The following is a 10,404-nucleotide window of genomic DNA, read 5'->3' as shown; positions in this document are numbered from 1 at the left end:
ATTTGGGTTGTTCCTACCTTGTGGCTTTTGTGAATTCTGCTGCTATGAATTTTTATACCACAGCTGGGTGGCTATCTCCTGCTACTTCAAAGGCACAGGATTTTGATAAGAGCATATATTAACTTTGGAATGGTTTATTTTGTTTTTGCCTTGAGTGTTTGTACTGTGGCACTAAGGAAGCCACAAATTCAGAGACTCGGACCAATAACATTAGTACAGAGTGAAAGACAAGCCTCTGAGCCCGAAAGAACTCCTTACTTTTGCCTAACTTGATCTGTGGTATTGCCATATTTAAAGAATGCGTCAACAATTGGAAATGGCTTGTATGAAAGTATAGAAAAAGCAGAAGCTGAAGATGCAATTTGAAGTTGGAGAACCTTGATAAGCAAACTGTAAATTACAAGTCTATGGAACAGATACATCCATTGTGGAGACAGACAGCAAATTATTACAGTATGATAACACATATTTAACTAAATAAACAAAAGGCCAAATTGTAAACCTTAAAGTAAAAGGTCTTTCTTCATGAGCTGCTGGATGAGCATGCTCTGTCATGTGCTTTATAACTCTGAGGACTTTTTTACTCTGAGTTTTAAATTTAATAATTAGTTGTATGTCTCTTTGTTTACTCTTTCTCTCCCTTAAGTTCAGTGAGGATGGGGATTGTGTTTATCTTTTGCACAGTGCTTGCTACATTTATACATCAGTCTCTTATAAATTTGGTTGGTCTGATCCACTCAGACCAGAACCTAGAAATTAAATGCTAGAACTTGGAAAGTTAAAGCTGTAGATTTTAGGCAATTCACCAATTTACCTTATAATAAAGTCAATCAGGCAGCCTTCCCTGCAAAATCTTTCCAGCACACCGGGAGCCTCTCAAACTCCAATAGTACTCAGAATCGTTCAAGCACCACAAGGATATGATAGAAATTTTCATTGATGTTCCAAAACGATCTCTGTAGAAATGTGCACAAGCTCTTAAATTACTATAATTGTTTCTTCCTACCAAGATATTGTAAGATTTTAACCACTCTGTCTAAAGTGGAAACTAAAATATACATGGAATAATGCAAAGCACAAGTATAATATTGTTAATAATTTTCTTAATGACTCATTTACCTTTCTACTCAGATTTTTCAAACAATTTAGATACCATGATAATGGGGATGAGAAATTCACCTAAAGAACAAACAGAATCATGGAGAATCCCTTGCCTGTTCTCAGAACAGAGCAATGGCAGTGGTACGAATAGAACTGGCATGTCTTGGGTTTCCAATTTCAGGGTTTTTCTTTTTTTTTTTTCCCCAAAGAAAGACTATTTTCTGCATATGAAAGTGACCTGAGTGAACTATCTTCCACTGCAAGTCATGTTGCATATGGCAGAAATAAGCTTTGTTAAAGCAACTCCTATAAGCTGCTGTGTATCTCATTTGCCCTCTTGGAAAACCCATATCCTAACTCTTTCGTTCAAATAATACCCATCAGTTCAGATCCTATCAATAACAGTACTAGACCGTGAGGACTCTTTAATAGAGAGGTTTATGAGCATTAAAGAAAAGTACTTTAGAATGACTCACCATTCCTCATAGTGGGAGAAGAAGCAGGTATGGTTTTCTACATGGTTAACATGAGCAAAACTCTTGTACCATTCCGTAAGTTGCTGCTGCTAATTTTGGATTCCTTCTCCCTAGGAACCGTAGAAAACCTTTAGCCAGGGGTAGCTTGAGAAATGGTTATAATATGAATTTTTCTTCTTATTGGTCTTGAGGACCCTCTTTTGTATGTCCAACTGGGTTACTGCCTACATTTCATATTCTAATATCTAGGTTCTTACTTCCATTAGAGATTTTCCTAGGCTCCCTTGCATAACAGCAAATACTTATATAAAGTTTACTTTGTACCAGATACTGCTCTAAATATTTACATATTAAGTCTCACAACAAACCTCATGAGGTGTGTACCATTATAACTGCATTATACAGATAGGGAAAATAAGGCACAGAGAGGTTAAGAACTTGCCCAAAGTCACACAGCTAATATGTGGCAGAAACTGAGGATTCAAATTCCATGTGATTAACTATTGTTATATTGCTTTTCTAAGTACCAGGTACTTGATCACAGAATTTTTAAGGCTTGCTCCCACCAGTACGTTCAGAAAAATACCTATTTCTATTCCTTTTTTATCCAGTTTGGCATTCTAAACTCTAAATTAGTTTGAGTGGAGAAGGACCACAGGGGTATGGGAAGTAAGACCACACAGATACTATCTGTGTTTCCTTCGTAGATGAAATTAAGATCTTTCAGAATTTGCACTTGCAAAAGTACATGCAATTGTCTTAAACCTCTCATTTTCTCATGCCCTTAATTTTTAGGGCCTAGTGAGTTAACCGAAATTACAGTCCTATTTAAGTGTCAGAAAATTAAAGTACGTAAAAGATCATACGTGAATTTTGGGATCTAATCATTAGACCAGGCCCTGCCTTTAGCAATTCATTAATTTTTATTTTTTAAAAAATAGCCTTTTTTTTTGAGATTTAATGGATCACATATTCCTAATCAGAAAAAATAAAACAATTTCCATTTTGAGATATATATCTATGGTGAATCCAGGAGAAAAAAAAATACTTTTGGTGTCTCTTCTACAGCAGATCTACTTCCTTCCTTTCTTATCAACTGAAACCAGGCCATATGGTTCCAATAATGGAAAATAGATTCACTTCTCTCCAGGATTAAAAAATATAATTGAAATACATGCAAAATTTATTATATGTTTGTTGACACTAAATTTCTTTGCAAAGCCACACTTCTATTACTTAATAAAAAGATAATGCATACTGATAAGACTTTAAATGTCTCTTGAAAAAAAATCACAGTTGATTAAAAATGTTGAATTATTTTTATCTTATGCAAAGATATTTTACTGTTGTGCAAGATTGCCCTCTTGTGTTTTCTCTAGCTAAATCATTATTATTATCAATTTAATATTCAGCTTGTAACTTTTCAATCTAAAATTAACTCAGTACTAAATGAACTTCAAAGCCTTATATTCAAAACCATATAAATCAGAAACTAATGTTAGTGCTATGGCTTGTGATACATTCTACTCCTTTAAATCTCTGAATTAATCTATAAAATACTATGAGCTAAAGTTAACAAAAAGCAGAGTTAAGCAGAAGTAATTACATAAAGAAAAATTTAGAATTATGTCAAGGAATACTAAAACCCTGATATTAACTACCCACTTTACCAAGTTATGGAAAATGCAGCCAATTAGCCTATTAATATAGGTCTGGCTTAATACCCTTGCAGTCAGTTTCTCCCTTTAGCTCACTTAGTTATTATGGGTACATAAAAGCACTGTTAACATTTTAAATTATTTTCTATGATTTTTTCCTTGTGTATTAAATTAGCAGTTTTCTTTTAAAAGTTGCCTAATTAAAACAGGTACTCTCATATGTTGAAATGTAAATTTGGTACACTCCTTATTTGGTAAGTCAAATTGACAGTATATGTTAAAAGCCTTAAAAAAGGATTATCAGGTTTGCTTCTAGGAATTTATCTCAAAAGCACAAACTTAAGTACCCCCAAAACTTAATGCTCATACTACTAATCATAGTATTATTTGAAGTGCAAACATTCGTAACAACCTAAATATGACTGTGTGTTGAATTAGATCGGAATAGAATGATACAATGGAATTTTTTGCAACAATTAAAATTTTAATTTAATATTTAAAATAATACAATTTTTGTTCTGATGTTAAGTTTAAAAAATTCAGGATATAAACACGTGTGTGTGTATCACAATGATTTTCTAAAAGCAGTTCTCCCAAGACTAAAGAAAGTCTAAAAAAAAAATGCCTTAAAATATTAATAGTGGTTGTCATTTGGGGGTAGCACTATGGTAGCTTTTTCTGTATTTCACTTGTTGGTACTTTACCATGTTTTATTGTTGAATAATGTATTATTGTTATAATGGGGGAAGTCCCCATGTTCCTAATATCAGCAGAATTGAGGTACTGCCTTCAGATCTGGAATTTTTCGGGCTTTCTGTACAAGCTCAGAAAGCTTTTGTAAAGGAAACTAAGACCTCAGAAACTAGCTCAGATATAGCCAGTTGAGCCACTGAAGAAAAGTAGAGGGGTCCCTAGATCAGTGAAAAAGTGGGGAAAGTTCTTAGGATGGATACTTTCTCTCCTAACACTTCATCCTTTAGAAGAGAAAAAGAGTCAGGTGATGGTTGATTCCTTCTCCAAACACGTAAAAGAGCAAACAAAGCAACAACCATTTATTAAATGCTAAATATGTGCTAGGATGGTTGAAAAGGGTCAGAAGCTAAATGTGATGAATGGCTGAGAGAAATGAAGGATGGCTACAGCATTTCACCTCCAGCCCTCATGTAGGAACTTATCAGCTAGATTGGAGCTAAAGAGCTGGTCTTTCTACATGCAGTCCTGCAACAATTTTCCAGACTGCAGCAAGAGTGATCTTTTCAAAGAGCAAACCTTCAACAGATTCCCAGTGCCCCTGGGGATAAACTCTAAACTCCTTATGGTGGCTGACAAGGCCCTTTATCATCTGGCTTCGGCTTACATCTCTAGCCTCCTCTTCAGCTTCCACTGCACATTCCAGGCATTCTGACATTCACCAGGCTTTTCCTCAGGTGTTCTCTCAGGTTGGACTCATCTTGTCTCCTTTATCTAGCTAACTCCTGCTTACTTTTCAAGTCTCTGGTTAAATGTCACCTTCATCGGGAAAACTTAGCTGTACCCGCTGTGTGCTCCTATTATAATCACTGCTTCCCTTGTCAAAGCCCTTTCTGTATATAATTAAATTCTCTGGTTTAATTGTCCTTCTCATCTGGACTGCAGGCTCAGTGAGGGCCAGGGCTGAGTCTCCCCCGTTCACCTTGATACTATAATGTATGACCAGGGAGCAATAAATATTTACTGAATGAATGAATAAGTGCATGAATAAGAGAAATAGCCTAATTATATTCAGCTTCTCCAAACTTTCTTTAAAGAGGTACTCTAATTGATGCAAGTGCATATCAAAATAAAGAGGACACATGTTGTGATGGTGGTGGTCCTGGGGATGCTGGGAGTTCTCCACTCAGCACTTTAGTCCTGCATTGTTGTTGTCCTGCAGTTGTTTCAAAATTTGTTTTAAGACTCAAGGATAGGCATGAATATTTTTCATGCAGCACAGATATACTTAAAAATATTTTATACTGAATAGATTTAATAATGCAATGACCTTTAATGCAGATGCTACGAGGAGACACTACAAAACTATAATCATCTTAAATTTAACTTAAATATCCTTATGTTCAAAGTTTTTCGTATTTCTCAAGGGGAAACAATTTTATTAAAGAATATTTTGTGGACTTCCCTGGTGGTCCAGTGGTTAAGGCTCCGGGTTTCCACTGCAGGGGGCACAGGTTTGATCCCTGGTTGGGGAACTAAGATCCCACACGCTGCACAGCGTGGCAAAAAAAAAAAAAAAAAAAAAAAGAATGGTCTGCGAAATGGCTTAGAAAGTAAATTAACGCACATATTATTATGCCAAGCACAAATAAAATGACATTTTAAAACAAGACTAAAGGAGAGGTTAGAGGCAATTAACTAACTGTATAGTTACTCGAAGTGGATTAGGGGAGAGGCTAACTTGGGCAGAATTACCACTTGAAATAGTCAGGCCATAAGTAGCAGTTCAGACAGCTAGTCTGGGAAAGTCCCTCACCTGCACCACCTATCTCAATAGATCTAGGAAGTTGCTTTTTCTTTTGCTTGAACAATAGGCCCAGTGATAAGCAAAACTGTCCTCCTCCAAAGCTCCCTGAAGTGCAAAAAGACTAAGGAGATCAAAGGGACCATTAGCCACTCCCTGAACTTCAAAGGTTTGTCCTATGGGAACTCTGAGAAGCAGCTGTGAGATTACTTGGAGACTTCCATTACAGTGTATAAATATAACATTACAAATATCTTGGTCACCATATTCTTTTTATTTCCTCACTGTGGTTGCATTTTAGGTTTTACAGTTTTGTACACATATTAAAAGGAGTAACAAATCAAAATATATTAGGACTAGAGACTTACCCACCCCGGTGAGTCCTGAGGCACTATTCTTAGCATTACATTCATATCGTGCTAAGTCTAGATTTTCAATGTCTTGATCATTTCTATACTTCCTCATTCAGAAAAAAAGTAATAAAACAAGCATTTAATTTCACATAGTTTGTGTTTTAATGCAATATTCAAACAAAACAATTTAACTTTCCTGGACTAGTTTCACAGACCCAGTCCCTGTAATGATCAACGTGTCTGTTCTAAACCAGCTTTAGGATGGAGCTGACTCTATGAATGGCAGAAGAGAGGAAAAAACCTGGATTCTCAATAATATCATTGAACCAACTAACCCTGAACTTCACCCTGCTTCTGATCTCTTTTACATGATCTAATTCACTCACTTATTTAAAAACTAGATTGAGTTGTTTTTTCTGTTATCTGTGGCCAAAGTACCCCAACCAAAGTTTAGATTTGATTATTTGGCAGTGGGGAGTCACTGAAGAGATTTAAACAGGAGACTGACATAATCAGTTTGCATTTTATGAGGACAGGAGTGGCAGAAGTGCTGAGGTTGGAGGGTGGGATGGGAGACAGGCTAAAAGTTACTGAGGCCTTACTATGTGCTTTGTGCTAGTCTAAAACACTTTACATATATTAATTCATTTAACACTTCCAAAATTCTATGAGACATGTAATATATTACCCACGTTCAATAAGAGGAATCTGAAGTCCAGAAACATTAAGCTGTCCAAGACCACATAGCTAGTAAGTGGCAGAGCCAGGATTTGAAGCCACTTTTATTATAGACATTTCTTTATGCCTCCCTCCTACCCTCCAAGCCATAATCAGAAGAAGCTCATCTTACTCTCAGCCTCAAATAGACCTAATTGATATAAAAGTAAGCCCAGCCCCTTTCCAGTAATTGACACAGAAATAGGCTGGCAACTCAATTCTGGTTTGACTCCTAACCATCAATTCATACTGCATACTTCATAGGGTTATTGTGAGAACTGAATGGGTTACTGCTTATAACATACTTGGTATGGGGTAGGCCCACATAAACGCTAGCTACTACTATTATGATTGTAGACCACTATTATCAAGAAAAACAGAGAAGGAATGTTCAGAGAAGGAGGGCAAAGGATAGTGGTATGACAGAAGCCAAGCAAAGAGTTTTCAGTAGAGCACAGCAGGATCAAATGCCATGGAAGAATAAAGTGACACGAGAGTGGAAAAGAGTTTATTGGGTCTAGCCTTTATAACGGGTGACTTTTTTTTGGCCAACCTCTGCGGCTTGCAGGATCTAAGTTCCCCGACAAGGGATGGAACCCATGCCCCCTGCAGTGGAAGGGCGGAGTCCTAACCACTGGACCGCCTGGGAATTCCCATAAAGCATGACTTTTGCCAGAAAGGTGTTAGTGGAAGGGCTGAGGTGGAAGCCAACCAATTGGCTGAAGAGCCAACTTGCACCTGAGTGGAGACAGTGAGTGGCTACATATCTATTGCAGACTAGCAGTTTCACTGTGATGGAAAGAAGAGGAAGAAACCATGGTAGCAGGTCTCCAGATGGAGCACATTTATAAACTTTGAGGCAGTAGCTAGCAAAGGTACCATTGACAATTCAGGAGAGAGAAACAATGATGGGACAAGTCCCAAAGAAGACTGAAAGAGATGGCATCAAGCTCACAGGTGGAGGGAGGCATTAGTCTTGAAGAACTGGCCATCTCCCTCCCACTGAGACTAGGGGGAAGGAGGTTAAGAGTAAGTTCAGATATAGATGCATTTATAGGAGGGGAGAACACTGAGGGAGTGCACCTATGGAATACTTCATTTTTCTTAGTGAAACGGTGGCAGAATCATCTGCTGAGAAGGAGTGTGAAGCAAGCACTGTAGTGGTCAAGGATAGCTGCTGCTGGATGAAGCAAGCCTGGAAGACAGGTAAGATAATTCTAGAGTGCTGTGCTGGGAGCATAGCTAAATTGAAAACCGAGCGTTTTCGATAGCTTTAATATGTAGGTAGGAATACCTAATTCTCCCCAGTCCAGTTGGAGATTTGTGAATCAGCCTGTCCATGTCTTTGGGCAGGTTATGAAAATTAGAATGAGGTTGAAAGTACTAGAAATGGGAACCATTTGACCATAGCACTCTCCGGTTCCTCATACTCTCCTGGGGCCTCAGTTCTACAAGCAAAATCTGTGCCTACAATGGGGCTTGCCAACCACTGTTCTCAAAGGGAAAGAGGGTCAAAGAGCAGACTGTCAGCACTCACCCCTCCCCACCACAAGTTCAAGGGGAAGAATCAAATTGTTAACTAAAACACTTTACCTGGGAATCTCATAGTGTTCCAGGATTACAGGTGGTAAAACAATATACTAATATTCATACTTTGATTAAATTCTATAGCCCTCAAATTTGATACATGCCTTTTCTTTCATTTAGGATAAAACAAAGCTAAGGACACTCATATTCATGGCTTTATGTATAACAGATAGGATTAGTAGGAATAAGAACCACATGGCATGTAAAATAAAACTACACAAATATTTAATTGTGGTTTGAAACAGACATATCTTTAAACATTGTATGTACACTTGGAAATATAGCTTTGTTTTGTACTTTTTAAAAACCATACATGGGATCACATTGTACTTATTATACATCTCATTTATTTACCCTTAAGGTATTTAGGAGGTCTTTCCATGTAAGCACCTGTGGCAACTTGTAATTTCCAAAGACGCCACAGCCAATACTTCTGGTCCCACATGCTGTTTAAGAACTTTGCGTCTCCCCAATCAAGAGATAGGGTCTATTTTCCCTCCTCTGGAACCTGGACAAATAGAGTGCAGCAGAAATGACACTGCATAATTTCTAAGGCTCAGTGATAAAAGGCAATATGCTTTTACCTGGCTCTCTCTCTCTGTTAGCACACCTGCCCTTGGAACCCAGCCACTAAGCTGTGACGAAGCCCAAACTAGCCCATACTAAAAGACAACATGGTCTACATGAGATCAAACTGCGGTCTCCCAAACTGCGGTCTCCAGCCAGCAACAACCGTCAACAGGAGAGTGAAAAGTTTTTAGATGATTCCAGTCCTCAGCCTCCAGTCTTCCACCTGAAGCCCTATGCACGATGGAATAGAGAAAGTCATCCCTGTTGTGCCCTGTATGAATTCTTGACCCACAAGAATCTGTGAGCATAAGTAGTTGTTTTATACCACATGCTGTGGGGTAATCTGCAATGCAGCTATAGTAGCGGGAGGAGTGCCAATATATGTCTGTTTCAATCTTTTAAACAATTACATAATTAACAGTAATATTCTATAGTATTTATGTATCATAAGATCATTCCTGTATTGATAGATACTTAGGTGGTCTGGAATTATTTATTCCTACTATAGAAAAGGCTGAAATAAATAAGCTTCTACATGTCTATTTGTGCACAAATGTATTTCTATAAAAACCTATAAATGAGTTAATACATGTAAGATATTTAGGACAGTGCCTGGCACATAGTAACACATTATATTATTTTTATCACTATAGGTTGACCTTCTAGATAGAAGGTGATAGTACTTGCTTAACATCTTTGGTGACAAGGACCTTAACGGCTATCCAACAGCTACGCTACAATGTATTCTTTTTTTTACTTTAGATTACGGCAAAAATTGCAGTCAGAGAATTATATCCCTGAAAACATTCATCTGCTGCATACCTGCCCGGTTCTACATTCAGTTTAAAAAACTTAACTTCCTCAGTGTGCTGGTGAGTTAACACTACCTGTGTTTCTCTTATGAAAATCGTGGCTGTGGACCAGAGCGGAAAGAGCGGAACCTCCCGCTCAGGCGCGTGCGGCAGTTCTCTTCCCTCTGCATCCGCGCAGGGGGACCACTTGTTAAGAGAAGGCTGGGAGCAGGTTCAGGACACCTCTTGACTGGTGCTTCTCACCCTGTCACAATTCGGGTCACAGGTTTAGGAATGTGCTTCTTAGCCATTGTCACTCTCTTTCAACATCTCTAACTCTTCCCCAGGCGTGTTTGCAGCTGCCCCCGCACCTGTTAATCCCATTTACTTCCAGTTTTCCTGGGCGGGGTGAAGGGGATAAGGAGAGAGGAAGAGGACTACCTGTCCACTTTCTCTTGCTTCGAAGCGGCAAAGACTAAACCTAATTCACATTGCAAACGACCAGGTTTCATCAGTCATTCCCATATTTTTCACAGTTCAAAGTTTTTAACTTCCTCTCCTTTTCAGGGATTTTTCTCTCCAGATTTGCTCCATTTTTAAGGGACGCGGGTAGCCCTCCCCCCGCCCCCGGTCAGAGGTAAGGTTAAACGTTGTACA

This window comes from Stenella coeruleoalba (genome assembly GCF_951394435.1).
Source record: "Stenella coeruleoalba genome assembly, chromosome: 2".
Taxonomy (NCBI): Eukaryota; Metazoa; Chordata; class Mammalia; order Artiodactyla; family Delphinidae; genus Stenella; species Stenella coeruleoalba.
Note: the sequence above shows the minus strand (reverse complement) of the source record.